General features: G+C 41.7%; 1 long non-coding RNA gene across 1 annotated transcript; it reads right to left on the bottom strand.

Annotated features, from left to right (window-relative positions):
- Nucleotides 1–9,554: 9,554 nt before the first annotated feature.
- Nucleotides 9,555–15,326, bottom strand: LOC139797290 (uncharacterized). The gene is made up of 2 exons (XR_011726393.1): nucleotides 15,164–15,326; nucleotides 9,555–9,765 (listed from the first exon to the last, which is right to left on the bottom strand). It is a non-coding gene; the product is annotated as an uncharacterized lncRNA (long non-coding RNA).
- Between the last annotated feature and the right edge of the window lie 852 nt (nucleotides 15,327–16,178).

Raw genomic sequence — 16,178 nt, 5'->3', positions numbered from 1 at the left:
AGATGAAGGACAGGGGAAATGTTCATCCACTATTTTGTAAGGATCAACTCAAGCATAGTATGACACTGGAAAAAACAGAAGACACAATCCCTCTTTCCCAGCCATGCTGCCACCTCACCCATCCATGGGACAGACTCTTTTCAATATTTCCAATGGGGGATATTTTCCTGTGAATAATGTCCCCCTCTGTCCAATTATGTGGTCCCATTTATGCCTTAGCCCTTGAAAAGATAAAATTGTCTGTGTTAGAAAGAGGAGAGCTCTGGAGTATGGCTGCTGCCAAGTAGGAGAAATCATTTGTTCCTTTAGGAATTTTTACTCTTCACAGTAAGGAAATAAAATTGCCTTATTCTGAAGAACTTTTTCACAAGCAGAATAAAATGGGTATAATGTACAAGTCCTCAGTTTCAGATGGAAATTAAGGCAGCACTGCCAAGAGGACACATCCAAATTCATCCAGGGACATCTGAAACGTGAAGCCATGTTGCAGCTTTTTATATCCTTGGTGTTTGCCCTGCCTCAGGGGCAAGGTGGTTTTCTTCTGGCTAGGATGACCTTCCTGAACACCTGAGCTCAGCACATCAAGTCCACTTCCATAAAGAGCATGGTCTTTCCATGGCTCACTACTCCCTTCCAAACCAAGCACTGAGCCCTTACAGAGCATAAATGCCTGTTTGAAGACTGTCTGTGCTCTGAACTAGAAGTGTAGTCAGCTCCACACATCTGGATGCCATCCTGCAGGGCTGAAAATGCTTCTTTTGACCATGATTCAACCCTCTTCATTTTTTCAATCTGTAAGCTTTTGTGAATGACTCAAATCTAACACCCAGGAAAGGCCTTTATTTCTTTATAATTCCTGTCAAACCACTAATTAATTGCTGTGTTTGTTCTTTAATACCTGACCAATTAGCATAAGTAAATAACATGGGTCGAGCAAGATGGCATGCAGGGCTAATAAGACTTCTGCAGTGTTTTAATTGCCAGCTTAAAACTCTGTGAAGTCTTTAGCGCAAAAGGAGGACAAGAAGGAAATAAACTGAATGGCTAAATGATGGGCTAGCACTGTGGACTACACTTCCAACTTTTGGGATACTTATAAGAGGTCTACAAATAATATTTTTTTAATAGTGGTGTTTTCAGCAGATATAAGATCAGGAGGGCTGAGGAATATGCAAAAGTTGAAGACTAGTCTCTAAGCAAGACCTATAGCTGGGTCCAGATCCTCAGTACTGGGATCACTCTACTTCCAGGCAGATTGCTATGTCTGCTGTTTGTTTATTTTACTGGCTCACTATATAAAATTACAGGGTGAAAAGAGCAGGAATGTCTAGGGAAACCTTAGATGTCACTGTAACAGCCCTGCTACAGTTCTAAAGCTGTATGTACGCATTAACACAGTATTGCTTTCAAACTAAACCATATCCTGCCTGCTAGTTTGGCTTCTTACCCCAAACTCTGGATCAACAATGCAGGTACATGGTTTCTGGAACAGAACTGCCATGTCCCCAAACACCTTGGACTAGGAGGAAAGTTGTTTAGGTGTCTCTGTGTGGAAATGCCCTAAGTGATGGGAAAAGGTAATAAAGCCCCAGAAGCTACTTGGAGACACTAGAAAAGAGAGGGTGGGATTTTTTAAGTGTTCAGTGAGAGCCAGGGAAGTGGAGGAGCACAGGTTTGGGTTAATTATTAAATAAAAAGCAGGCCAAACATGAGGATGATGTTTCTCACAGTGAAAGTTATGAAGCCACAGAGCCAGCTTGAGGGAAGCACCATTGCTAACATTTCAAACTAGCCTGAACAAATTATTAGAGAGAGCAGAGAAGCAGGCAAGCTTGGCAACAAGATTGGAGCTGATGATGCTGTTTGATCCAAGAAACTGTTGGCCATTATAATCTGGACCTTTGTTTGATTCTGCAGAAGCTTTTAATAATTTTATGGATTTATGCATAAAGCAGCTACAGTGTTGCATAAGCTCTCTATTAGCAGCTCCAGCTCTGAAAACATGCCAGCAGTTCTTGTATTGCACAAAGGGGCTCGGAGGCAAGCATTGTGTAGGCCATGGAGATATCCCCATCACCACACTTTTTTGATGATGGGCTTGAAAATGAGATTTATGCATTCATTTGTCTTCTAACAAGGGTTGCCTTTCTCCATAGACTACTGAAAAGCAAGCATAGGAGTTAAGGGATTCCTTCATGGGTCTCTTCAACTAGGACTTTGCAGCTGCTACAATGCCTAGCACAGGTGATATAGTTTTCTTGGCCACAGTTTTAAAGGCCTTGAGAGTTATGTAGGTAGGAAGCTGGAAGGAACTAAGGGAGTGGGGGTTGTTCAGCCTGGAGAAAAGGAGGCTCTGAAGTGATATTATAGTGACTTTCCAGTATCTGAAGGGGGCCTAAAAGAAAGCTGGGGTAGGGATCTTTACAAGGTTGTGTAGCTAGAGGTCAAGGGGCAATGGTTTAAAACTTAAAGAGGGTAGATTTAGGTTAGACATTAGGAAAGAAATCTTTCCTGTGAGGGTGGTGAGATGCTGGCACAGGTTTCCCAAGGAAGTTCTGGCTGCCCCCTCCCTGGAAATGTTCAAAGCCAGGTTGGATGGGGCCTTGAGCAACCTGATCTACCGGGAGTTGTCCCTGCCCATGCAGGTAGGTTGGAACTAGGTGATCTTTAAGGTCCCTTTCAACCCTAGCCATTCTATGACTCTATGAAGTGTCTCAAAGTCTTTAATGCTCTGCAGCATACTTTGTGAGATAAACCCAATGCTTAGCATGGAAATGCTCAGGTGTGAATTTCTGGTACTTTCCCAAAGCGGGGGATTTCTGGAACCTGTGGAGTGCCTTTGAGATGTGCCACTGTGTTTTTGCTATGGTCTTGCACTTTTCCCTTAGCATGTTCTAGTTACCTATCTACATGCATAATTGCCTGGATCTGCATGGCTAGGCTTATATTCCCAAGGAGACCTGGCAACTAGAGGAGCTGACTACTAAAGCAATACACAGCAGGCTTTATATGCTTGTGGGGAGCATCTTGCAAGCACACAGTCTCCACGCTTATGTGTATAGACCTCATGTGAAAGTTTAACATCAGGTTTGACCCCTCAGTTATAGGACACAAAAAAGGCTGTTGGAAGCAGCAGGGCAGTTACAAGGAACATTTGGTATGAATTTTCCCCTGTTTTGCAGTTAATGAATCATTCCTGAGCCTGCCATTCCACTGTTCTCATTATTCCAGTTCAGACTGTTGGGAAAAGAGTGCTTTAGGAGACAGAGAAGAGCCCTTTTTTATATATTCGATTTGGCTGGCCAGAGAAAAGGGGAAGATGGACGGTGTGTCATTTATTAACTGACTACCTTCTTCTCCAGTACAAATTTAAGCTTGCTCCAAAGGCATTCCACAGTTTATTTCTAAATTCACAGACTCCTGTGAAGCTATAGTGGGAGTCCCAGGAGGTCTTTTCCTTTGCTGTTACCTAGCACTCCACCTTTGAATGCACCATGTAAGGAAATACAATTATGGCTATGCCAACAAGGCACAGTGTGCAAGGGCCTTCTCTTTATCTTGTCCTGACAATTGCTTGCTTCAGCTCTGGCCCACAAATGCAATGAAACTGATCTAAACAAGGCCACATGTTCAAAAATTCCTATCTTACTAGTCAGCTGAAAAATAAAAATAAAAAGAAAAGACAAGCTAAGACATCTGAAGAATAGGTATTTTGGTCGTGAGGCAAGGCACCTAGGTCTGCTAGGAGAAGGAAGACAACTTTGTGGTCATTGTGGTAACTTCTGTGTTCTTTAGGGTTAATTCATCCTGGTTTTGAATATCCCAAGTGCAGAACATCAACAGGACACATAAAAGTACCTTCCTGTTAATTGTGGGTTGGTTGGTTGGTTGGTTGGTTCTTTCTTTCATTGATTTGCATTTTTTTTTGCAAAGGAAAAATAAAACCACTGGCTTTTGTCCAAAAACATCAGCAGAACTTACGTTTGAAAACCAGCTGAGGACACAACTCCACAGTACAGGTAAGGGTTAACTTTAGAGAACTATTGAGCTAGGCAGGACCATTTATGCTGGCCTTCTTCTAGGAAATTCCCTGCAAGAGAAAATTAGAGGCAGAGGACAGTGTGTAGCCATAATCGAACCTTGTTTAGTTTGGCGCTTTCTCTATCTATCCCATCTTTACCAATCTTACTTGCTCTGCTGTTTTTCTTGGCTGGATCACAAGAGCCAAGACATATTCCATAGATATATGTAATATTTTAGCATACACAGCTAATGCAGTCGCTGCTTTGTCCATTCTTTGTGAAGCAAACTTCAAGGAATGATTTGAGTGTGATGAATTTCCAGGTTTTGCTGGAATTCTGCTCCAGGGCTGGGCAGATACCCAGAGCAGAGTTTCTTCTGGACTTAGCATGAGAGAGGAAGGGAGAGCTTTTTCCTTTATGTGTCTCAGACATTTGAACTCTCAGACACTTGATGGGCACCCCTGAGATACGCCTGAGATTTCAGTAGAGGAGAATATGAAAGTAGTATCATACTTCATGCTGCACAATTGTCCCATAATAGGCAGCTTATTCTAAACCAAAAATCTGCCTAATCTATACACATATCAGCATCCAAGTAAGACTGAATTGTGTCTGGCCATGGTGGTGAAGAACTGCTTAATGTGTAAAAAGATGACCCATAGTTAGGAATGTCACCAAAACCAGCTGAGAAGAAAATCTAGAGCATGACAGTGTTTTCCTTCTTTTAATGGGAAATCTTTATATTTCAATAGCCTTTTTAATTTTCCAGAGGTGACTGCCAAACCCCATAAATAAACAGTATTCTATACACTAAGGAGCTGTGTTGACGTTCAATGGTATTTCATAGCATGTACACTTTAATTAAGACATGATGACCTGGATTCAGTGGGTTGACACTAGGGAGCATTAACTCTACATTCTAACAGTTCTGCTGCCAAGGACAAATTCTCTTTTGCATTGGTGTGACTCAGTTCAAACAACAAACAGTCTTGCAAATTAAAATCCCTAGAGGCCCTGGTCAAGTTTCCCCAGTTCTTGGATAACTTCCTCTTTTCTCCTTGATGTTTTTCTTAAAGTGAGATATTCTGTTGCTTTGTCCTGATTTTCCAAGTAACGGGTGGGTCTTTATACTCCTGACAATAAAGCTGCCTTCCAAATATTTATCACATCAAATAGCATACTTTTCCATGTTATTAATCCTGGAGAATCTCCATCTTTCCATTTGGTGAACTATGTTGCCGAACATGGACAGATATTTCCAGAATTAGTATTTCTGGGATATCACATTTGTAACATGCATGGAGAAGTAGATGAGGAAAAGAACTAGAGCTAAATTCTGTATTGTTTACTTTTTGTTGTTAGTAATCATGGGTGTCTGTTCAAGTCAGTGGGTGTAACTCACAACAGAACTGGGACATATTGTATGAAACTGAGTGGCTTAAACTGGAGATGGATGAACATCCAGAGGAACCATACACAGTCTCCTGAGAGATGGAAGTGAATTTTTCTGGATTCTGACTTCATAGGACTATCCATTGAGAACCATCACAGCCACTCTCAGTAACTTGTACCATCGTTGTACTTCAGGTTCCTTCTGCATAGTATAGAATTCACTCCACTAAAACAAACCAAAAATAAGCTTAGTCTGAGCTGAGCAAGTTTCTTTATTGGCACTCCAACTAATGAGGCTCAAGCTCACTTGTGCAAACCTCCCAGTTTATCCCAAAATCTGTCCCTGCCTTCCTCTGAGAACACTAGTAAAGGTCTCAGCAGTCCTTTACTGAAAATAAAGTCAGGTAAAGTGTTGTGTGAAGAACTATGAGAGCACAGATGAACTTCTGCAGTTGTCCCAGGTTCTGATGTTGCAACAGTCCAGGAAACTAGAATCTTTTCCCCAGCTCCTCAGGCTTCACCATACAAGACTCTCTTTGGTCCAAAAGCATAGACACATGAAGAGAAGGTGAAAACTGAATCAGAAGGACAGCAAGGACCTTCCTGCTCACAGCATTTGGAAGAAGGTCCCAATGAAACATAAGCAATTTTGTGACTTGTGTTACAACACAAGTGCCTACCCACTTCAATCAGAGTAAGCATTACATGAGGTGTTTTGCTGTACAAGTTATCGGGGATAAGCTCTTGCCTGTAATAGGAGCCTGGCTTCACTGAAATGGAAACTCTGTATGTTTTCATGCTCTTCTGAAAGGCTTTGAGTTCACCTGTGTAGCAGTGCCACTACTATTAGTGTACGGATGGCATCCACCCATTGCAGTTGGCTCCATGTTTCCTAACCACTCTTAGTAGCAGGGCTTGGGTAATTCTGTATGCAAAGGGCTTCAAAACCCATTCATAGCCTCTGCAGCTGCTCAGGAGGTGGGACTGCTGTCTGTGCTGACACACAGCCCTCCATGGCACTGCTTCAGCTGAATTCCTTGCTCCCAGCTCTTCCTCATCTGCACAGATCAGAAGGTTCAGAGATACTTGTATTTTTTTCTTGTGTTCTAAAAATGTGAACTTTGCAGAAACCTTTTTTTTCTAGGCAGGTTCCCTCAAAAAGACATATTTCTGAAGCCTGTGTAACCCTTACCTTACCTCTCCAGGCACAGAGATTGAGAGCTCATGTATGCACACAGCTTCTCCTCTGCTGGAGATATTTTTTATATGGCTCTGAATACCACAGGAACTGGCTGATTCCAAAGGAAAGGGCTGGCTTGCAGTCCTTCCCAATTGGTACATAAAGTGGTATAGGAGTACCAGTACTTCTACACAGCTAGTCTTCTGTTAGCCTGCCTTGGCCAGGTCTGAGGGGTTCATGCCAGCTGATACCAGGGAGTCCGCGAAGCTCCAGGGATGCAGAGTATAAATTCCATGGAACACACTTGTCTTGCTTCTCCATCAATAGCTTCAGACCACACACGGTTGTCCATGCAGGACAGCTGTAAACACCGTCCGTGATAGAGCTCTGGCAAAGAGGCCAGTGGTCCTCCAGTGAATCCAGATGGGTCTCAGAGGAGAACAGCTGTGTGTGAACAGGAAGGGAGAGCTTCCTCCTGCCTCTTCCAAAACCTACCACTCAACCGCTAAATAAATCAACATCAGCAGTGACTCTTCACAAGGCAGAGTGAGCCAAGCCCAGGCTGGAAGTTAAGCTCAGTAGAAAGTGAAGGGACTGGAGCTGTCTGCAGCAAACCGGGGCTTTCCCAACACACAGCTTTATGGCATCACCAACCCATTTTTGCTGTGTTTTCATACAGCTTTTTTCCGAATGCCATTTTCACTGCATGAAGATACTGCAATGGCATGGTCTGTATCATCAAATGCATCCAGAGTGCAGAACAGCTGAAGCAAAAATTACTTTCAGCTATGCAACTGTAAAAATGTCAAGCAGAAGCTCAGAAAGGTTTGTTTTGGGTAATGCAGGGGGTCTGATCACTCCTCTCACAGTTTAGATCTGCAGAAGAAAACTTCTTCTTCCTTTGGACAGAGCATGAGACGTTCATAGGTTGCAAACAGCTTTTATTTCTTGCAAGGATGCACTCTTGAAATAAAAATAAAAAGCAGGATCCAAAAAGCTAGACTATCTGGATCTGCTGACCTCAGAGCAGCCAAACAGAATGTCCAGTTTGACATTAGACAACATCTGTAGTGACAAAAGAAACTGCAGTTCCTCTGGTACCTTCACAGAGCACTGTACTGATCATTCATCATTTTAAAACAGTGCTTGAGGTCCTTTTAACATGAGTGCTTTGTAATCAGTCCCTCAAGCCTCAAAACTGATTAGAGCAACTTCATCTTAGGGTGTATAATTACAGGTGCTTAGTTCTCACCATCATTAATACGGTTAAATTACAGCAGGATAAAGGGAACTTAATGGGCTTACTATGTGCTGTGAATGGTATGCATGCCTAAATCTAAATCACAGAGTCATTTAGGTTGGAAGAGAACTGACCCATCTTCTGGTCCAGCTCCTATAGCTTGGGACCCTCATGCAATGTACCAAGGAAGAATGGTACAATGTACAAAGCAAGGATGAAGCTCCAGGATACCATATTAGCTACACTGTCTGGAGGCATCTATACAAATGGCTGGATAGGACAGCTGATACTTTCTAATGCTGTCTGAAATGGTCACTCTTGTTTGTCTGAAGAAGAGATCGGGACACATTTTTTCCAAGAAGATATTTTTGTGTTGAAAAACTTCATTGAAAAGAAAAGCATTTTCCTAGAAATGTGCTGGTTTGGACAGATGCTTGTTTAGAAATAAAAGTGTGAAATGCAAAATTTTGAAGCTGAGTATTCTCAAAATGTCATTTCAGTGTGTTTGGTTATGGTTTGTTATTTTTTAATTTTGAAACAGCTTTTCACTCCCTTCTTTCTAGGCTCATTATCAGTCATGACTGAGAGCTGGGAAAAAAAAAAAAAAGAAGCAAACAAAAATAACCCAAACAATTTGTTTTATTTCATGGAAAGGAATTGGTTTTCTTTGCCTGGAACAAAACATTTGTGCATAAGGTTGCAAACATCTTTTGTGTTTTCTCCTACTCCAGATGTACTTTCGTGTGGATTCACAGATTTTATTCTTGCTGGGATGACCTGCAGCAGCTCAAGAGCCAAGGCTCCATAATTGGGTCTGTCTCAGCTTTTGCATTGAGTTTAAATAGGAAGATAGTAACTTCCAGCCAGATGAGGGGTTTATGCTGATGCTTCTTAACCTGCCTAAGATCTAACCCAAGCCAAGGTGGTCCATCAGGGCCATAAGGAAATGCTACAGCTGGTATCACACTTGCTTTTGGTTTCCCAGTCAGAAAGTCAGGTTGCCACTCCTAGCTGGGTGAACATGGGCAAGATCAAAGCAGAGCTTGGGCACAGGCATCTGGCTTTGAAGGAGCACATGCCACACGCCATACAGCTCTCTGGTACCCTTTCTCCAGCAGATGTATTTCACCCCTAAAGAACATATTCAGGTACCTACAGATTTATAATATTTCTAGGGTGCTTTGGATTTTGAAACCTCACTAAATCTCACCATAGTCCTGACTCACCACAGGACAACTCATCAAATGAAATTTTAGTCTTTTCTTATGAATTTAGATGAAGGGGTGAGAAAGAGACAGAAAGAGTCTTGGACTCTTGTTTAAGGGAAAACATATTTTTCCAGCCAGCCTGAAGCTGTTATTCCTCATGCATCCTGATAAAATTTACATTCAGGCATAGGCTACGTTTGGAAAACTTTAGCTGAAAATGTAAATGCTCTGAAAGAAAAGAAAAAAAATTATGAGACTAAATAAAAGAGAGGTTTAGCATGGAAACTGCTCTGCAGCCTTCACTATAAAGCACTGCCAGATGCCTCCCCTAAAAGAACTCATACAAGGTATTGGTCACATAGCAATTCCATTGGCCCCTTTGAGTCTACAAATATAAATTAGAGTTACTCATGTGAGTAAAGCATTGTGGGATCAGACTCCTCTTTTGCCCAAGTGTGAGCATCTGTAAAAAAACCTTCTGGGATAAAAGACACAGAAGAACTATAAGACCCTTATGGTTGTCAAATACAATTTCCTTTACTTGCATTTTTTCTTCCATTTGGGCTCTGACCTCCATCTGTTTATGGAAATATTTAGATCCCTCTGGTGTATTTTTAGCAGATCGTTTTGCTTTTGCTGCTGCAATATTATTGCATCATCATTCTCCTGTTGCTCAGCTCTGATTCCTTTGCATTTTTTTAAAGTCTTAAGCTTCAATCATTCCTGCAGACACACACAAAAAAAGTAAATGTTACCCTGTGTTTACACTCTGTGTGCTCACACAAAGATGCTGGCAAAGTGCACAGAGAGACACACACACAGAGCACGGCTTGTCATGAGTGTTAGTGTTGGTCTTTTTTCAACGATATTTCCATTTGTGAATCACCCTTCCTGAGACATTACAGGATGGTTGGCCTGGGAGATGAGGTCTTAGGCTCTTACAGGTACCTCCTGTAAATAGCTGAAGTGTAAAGGTGGGCAAGACTGTTACTGTCCTTTGAAATGTTTGGTGTCATGCTTTTCAGTCAGCCCTAAAAACAAGCACATTCCCTTTACCTGTGTTCTGAACACCTGTGGTCTGGAAACTCAAGTGAGAACAAACAGCTCATTAAATAATCCTCTTTGTCCCTCTCCATCAGATAACTCTCACTGGGTTTTATAACTTCATTATCTACAGTCTGAGATGAGCAGGCACAACCCAAACCCGTGGAAGAAGTTTCTAGGTGGACCCTGATGAAAGTTAGGGTGAGATCCATGAGAGTAAAATAAGAGCTGATTTCTGCATGGACATTTGGGAGACACCAAGAATTCTGTCTTCTGGGTGAAAACCCACTCTTTGTGATAACCTTAGGGGAGCAAATATATGACTTGATGCATGGATTAGTTTTCATAACCACATATTAGGTAACAAGGCAGAAAAGAGGAATATTACATCACTGGGAGGTTATGTCATTCTTTGGCCTAGCTGTATTAGTTTTAGGAGAGACAGTAGTGATTTGTGACTCACACAGAAATAGACCTGCACTCAGGAGTGGTTGGGCTCCTTTTGCACACCTGATGAGCTTCTGACTCATCACTAATGAGCAGACCTATGAAAAGCCAAGCCCTGCTCAGCATTTGCTCTTCCTAAATGCCTCAAAATTGTGATGCCATTTGCAAAATTTCAAACCACAGCAGTCTATTTATCCTTCACAGCCCGGACAGAGAATGTTTGATGCTTGCTCTGGACAAATCAGACCACTGCGCCTCTCAAAATGTTTTCATCATTGTCATTATTTATTATTATTTATCATCCCTGCCATGTGTTATGTTTTTTCCGTGCACAAAGAACAGGCAGATGTTTTCCATCTGCATGATTTCTTAATTTTAGATCTCAGGGAAAAAAATATAAAAGGAAAGGGAAAAAAAACAAAAACAAAAACAACAAAAAACAAAACAAAAAAACCCCATCAAGAATGAAGAAATGCACAGTGTGTCTGGGAGTGGCACTGACCCTCACACACAGGTATGTGCATGCACGAGGTCTCTGGAACCAGAGCCAACAGCTTCACCTTCCCTCAAGCTCTCAGCTGAAAAGGCTCCAGGGACTGCAATGGGTGACTTCACCAGAGCACGAGTCCTGCAGGAGCTGTACACTGCGGGAATGAAGGACCTGTTTAGAAGGTTACTGTGACCCAAAATGCTGGGATGAACTTGCGCAGACCCAGGACACTGTGCAGGTCCGTTTACCTTCACACAAACTCTTTTCATCCTTCTGGTCTCCTGCCTCTCCAATTTCTGCTCTGCCCATAAGCTCTATTGAATCTCAAATTCCTTCTCAGCTTCTTTCCATTTATACACAGGGCCTGCTCTTTCTTATTACCTGAAAGCTCAGGTGAGCAAAGCTATTAACTTTCTTCTTCCCACCATGTGAGCCCATGGATCAGGTCACAGGACAATTCCCTGGCAGGAGAAGGTGTATTGCCCAACAGTCTCTGTGAGCTTTGGCACAGATGTAGTCAACATGGGCCTTGCTGGGAAACTAGAGTTTTGATTAAATGTACATTTTCTTGAAAAGTGTCCTCTTTCCACAGGAATTTTGACTTTTTGATGAAGACCAAAATGTTTTGGCCTAAACATTTGGGGGTTTTGAGTCTTTTTTTGGAGGAAATGGAAAGCAAGACATTCAGAAAGTGCCACAACCAAATTCCAGGGGGAATGGATTTTTTGGTTTCCTTCCGAGTTTTCCCAGAATCCCTCTCTCTTTTCTGAGAAACTTTGATGTGAACACATAGCTATGCCACACAATCTACCAGCAAGGGAGCGGGCAGGATACCAAACTGGGCTGACAGAAAGGTAAAAAGACTTGCACGGTCTACCAGTCCCCAGAGCAATCTAGTTGCCCGAGAGGAAACAACGGATAAATAACAACAAAACAATGATGGGAACAGGAGCTACATTAATAATAATGCACCATAAATACCCATGGATTTTTATAACCATATTACTAACAGACCATATCAAAGATCTTGCAAGAACAGCTCAGTGCCTGTAGGGCATTTGGAACACAGAGCAAGTTTTTGCCTATAGAAACTGATGTAATACGTGAGGTGACAGTTTAAATTCAGACATCTGGTGGGTTGTGGGGAATGGGGCGCTGTGACTCTGGTATTAATAGCATGTTCCCTCCATTCACTAGTTCAAACAAGTTGCCGTGTTGTTGTTAGCTGCAGAAAGCAACCAGGCTTGTGAAAAATTAAGCTGTTTTCTTTCTGCTTGACATATTGTTGAAGAACTGAACAGACGCAGTAACAAGTTCAGGCACTCTGAAGTGTTTTGGTTAGTGATTATTGCTATAAAGTCCGCTGTTTCTTCACCCCCACCATCCTTCTTGCCAAAATAAGAATCTGATGACAAGGTAACTTGACTCTGCCTCACCCTAAAAAGATAGAAAGACTCAAAAATAGTTGTATGCTTCAGGCTACATGGAAAGCTTGCGAAAAAAATTTACTTGAATGAGTAAAAGGAAAATTGTTGCATGGAAGCCCCCAAATACACAATTGATCTAAAAAGGGAGGGCTGGATGCTTACTGATAGAGGTTGAATTTCTTTGTTGAAGAATTCCACCACCTTTTTTAATTTTTTTCTCCTTAATAAAAATTTAGTGAGTAAATTCCCAGCCTCAAGAACCAAGGAAAGAAGAAAATCAAGCCAAAGTATTTTATGAAAATATAGAACAGTAGTGGAAAGGGGGACTATCCCAGTGAAGATACAAGTGAAAAGAGGAGATATTAAAAAGGTGAGGGAAAAAAATGCAGATATGCAAAAGTTGCTTTCAAGGATTATTCTTTCCACAGAAACTGAAATGAGACATCAAATATTAGGTTGATTTGCAGATATCTTGGATGATTTTTTCCCTAAGGAACTTCTGGAGGGAGAGACTGCTCTGAGGTGTTAACAAGCCTGACCAGAAGAGTTTTGTCTGACTTTAGGTCTGTTTTGCCAAGTTTCTGTAACAAGATGAGCCCACAGACCTCTCCTGCAATGTTTGCCTAATCTCTTACCCTGCCTCCCAGCCAAAACCTGCTGGTGCCATCATGCCTAAAGCACCAGGAATAGCACCAGGAACAGTAGCATTGCCCATGTGCTGAGTACAAGTACAACTGAATCACTACATCTCATCTCCATCATCTTGTCACTGAACCGAGTTTGGGGCACAATTCTGTTTTCTCTCTGCCCCACCTCCCCCAGCGAGTAGAGACACATCCACCAGGTGATCTGATGGAGAAAACCTGTTTGTCACCTGCTTCAAGAATACCACAAACAGGTAAAAGAGCCTCTGACAGGCACTCTGAAGACTTTGGTCTCTGTGTGTTCCCATTCCCTTGTCCAGCTGCCTAGAGGTAAGAGTTAAACACGCTGAAGGCCATGTCAAGGTGTATCAGCCTTGGCAGATGCATGAGGCCATTCGGCACAGCAAGTCTAGGAGAGAGCAGGGTGAACTGACCCTGGGTATTGGAAAGTAAATGTTTCAAGAAGTGGGTGAACATGTCCCACTAAAAAGAAACTCTTTGTATTCAATACCTGTGAATCTGTGTTCAGAAAAGGATGACAAGTATCATCTATCTGCACTCGTTTCTCTCATTATCCCAATCAATATTTAGAAAAGTTTTCTTCCTTTTTCCTCCCACCCTTGATCCAACTTTTTTGGATTTTCTTGATTTATATTTCCCCTGGGGCTGCTGCTTCTGATTCCTTGTGAATGGTCTGTGTGGAGATGGTCAAGGGAACTTTTTCACAGCCACAGAAAATTAAAAGAATCACCATGTTTGAGATACACTGCCTATTTTATTTTCTTCCCTTCAAGCTGGGAGTATCAGTCCCCATTCTTAGCTTTTTGACATGATGGCTTAACACTGCCCATGTGGAAGAAATTTGTTTATTACACCTGTGGAATTTCCCACTTCAGTTTACCTAAGAAAATGTGGGAGGCTAAGAAGGTACAATTCCATCTATTAAGTCTTTCCAAGTGGTGCCATGATGCTGTTTAACCTTTCCCCACAGATGTATAACGGCAGAGCTGTCAACCTGGATACAGCAAGTCTCTGCATGTACTTAATGCATAGACAGAGACCAGATCTTTACATGAAAATGTCTGCATAAGCAACTTTGCATTCACCTACTGGTGGTTCATTTAACTCTTTCTCTCCTAAGATGTCTTTTCCCCTCTTTCCACAACAGTATATATATATATATGTGTGTGTAAGAACATTTTTTATATAATGTCATTTTCCTTGGTTATAGTCACCTAAGGATAAAAAGTATTGCAGGTTTTCCTGGCCATGTCCCCTGACAACAAACCAAAATATCCACTAATGGCACAGTTGTGGGTTGAGTTTCAGGAGCCCTGGAATCCAATCCTGATCTTGCTGCTATTTCTGGTGTGAACATGAGTATGCCATTTCACTTCTGTGTGCATCTTCTTTTCCTGCTGATTTCTGTTTCATATAGTCTTAGCTTGTGTCCTGTTTTGTACAGCAGCTCTCAAGAGCAGAGTCCTGATATCACCATTAAACAGATAATGACACAGAGCTTCCCAACAGATACTGGAGTCTCCAATGGGATAAATGACACTGTAACCCGGAGACCTGTTTGAAGGAGACCATTTGCTTTGCTTGAACCATTCGTTCCTTTAAGGGGAAATTCAAGGCATGTGAACACTCTAGTTCTAGAGTTGCTCAGAGAATATAATCATGTTAAGTAGGTGTTCCTGAGACATTATCTGACAGAAAGTCTTTGTTAGGCCAGCAGATTACTTGTGAATAAACTAAAAGCAACAAGAACTACAAAGAAGAGGAATTCCATTCCCAGGGAAATGTCAGAATCTCTTCTCATTTGCAAAATGGAAATTTTAAATTAATAGGTAGGTAGGTAGATAGATTAATTAATTAATTAATTTTTCTAGGATGATTCCTGAAGGCATTTGAATTCAGAAACAGAAGATTAGGAGATTTGCTTCTGAAAACATAAAATATTCTATATAGAATGTTTCCCAACCAAACTAACTTAAGCAGAGAATGTCTGGGCATAGAAAAGTACCACTCAGTGCTTATAGAACTCCATGTATGCAAAGAGCACCCACCTGAGATTCTTTCTTGTTGTTACCCATGGCAACATAGCCAAAGAAGAGAAACACATTTCTTTTGGCAAATCATCATCCTCCCCATTGGATTGAGTCTGTAAATGGACTCAGCTGGTGTGTAAGCCGAGTTCAGGGGGTTCCCTGAGGGAAGTGGGTAGGCAGCAGATGGGCAGTGGCAGAATAGAAGGAAAAAAATTATCTTTGTAGAGTAAATCCCAAATAAATTCCATGCTTCTGGACCACAGGCATTGTATGCATTGTTTTCCATATCTCAAACAGTTATGTTTGGGTTTTTTTACCAAAAGGGGAAAATAGAATAAGGCAAGAAGCAAAACTAGAATTTTTCAGAAAGGCATAAACAAACTAAGTTCCTGACATGAGGAGAGGTTAGATGGGCACACTGACCTGGAGGTAGGCAACCCAGGCCAAGGAATGAAACAGAAAGAAGAAAAGCCATGCAAAAGTTAGGACACCAGCAGGATGTAGCTGGGGATTGGCTGGCTGTGATGTCACTGCCCTCCCTCTGACGACCAACTGTGGTTGATGTCATCTCTATTCCCACAACAGGTTCTAACAAAACAGCCTGGTAAAGAGGGAGGTTGTCCCTTCTTCTTCCTATTATTGTTATTATTTTAATTTCCAAATTAATTTTGTAATACCATAAATTAGACCCTCCTGCCAGCCTATCCCTGGGGGGTGATTGTAGTCCTTGTGTAGCAGAAGTTTTTTCCTAAAGAACATCATATCAGGCATGCAATAATCACCCAGAAATGCACAGCCTGTCATGTCTTATTGCTTAATTATCCATCTTACCTTCTTTCAGCCCTCTTCATACTGTATGTCTTGTGATGCTTGTTTATTTTATTTAATTTTCCCCAACTACCCTCCCTCCCTGCCTTAAAATTATGCAAGCCAAAAACATTTGTCCCTTTCATTCCCTTTCATCCCCTGAAGTTCCTCCTGCTTGGTCATTGCTGATCCATTATGAGGCATTACAAGTTCAAGAATCTATGAA

This window comes from Heliangelus exortis, chromosome 6 (genome assembly GCF_036169615.1).
Source record: "Heliangelus exortis chromosome 6, bHelExo1.hap1, whole genome shotgun sequence".
Lineage (NCBI taxonomy): Eukaryota > Metazoa > Chordata > Aves > Apodiformes > Trochilidae > Heliangelus > Heliangelus exortis.
Note: the sequence above shows the minus strand (reverse complement) of the source record. Positions and strands in the feature narration are given on the sequence as shown.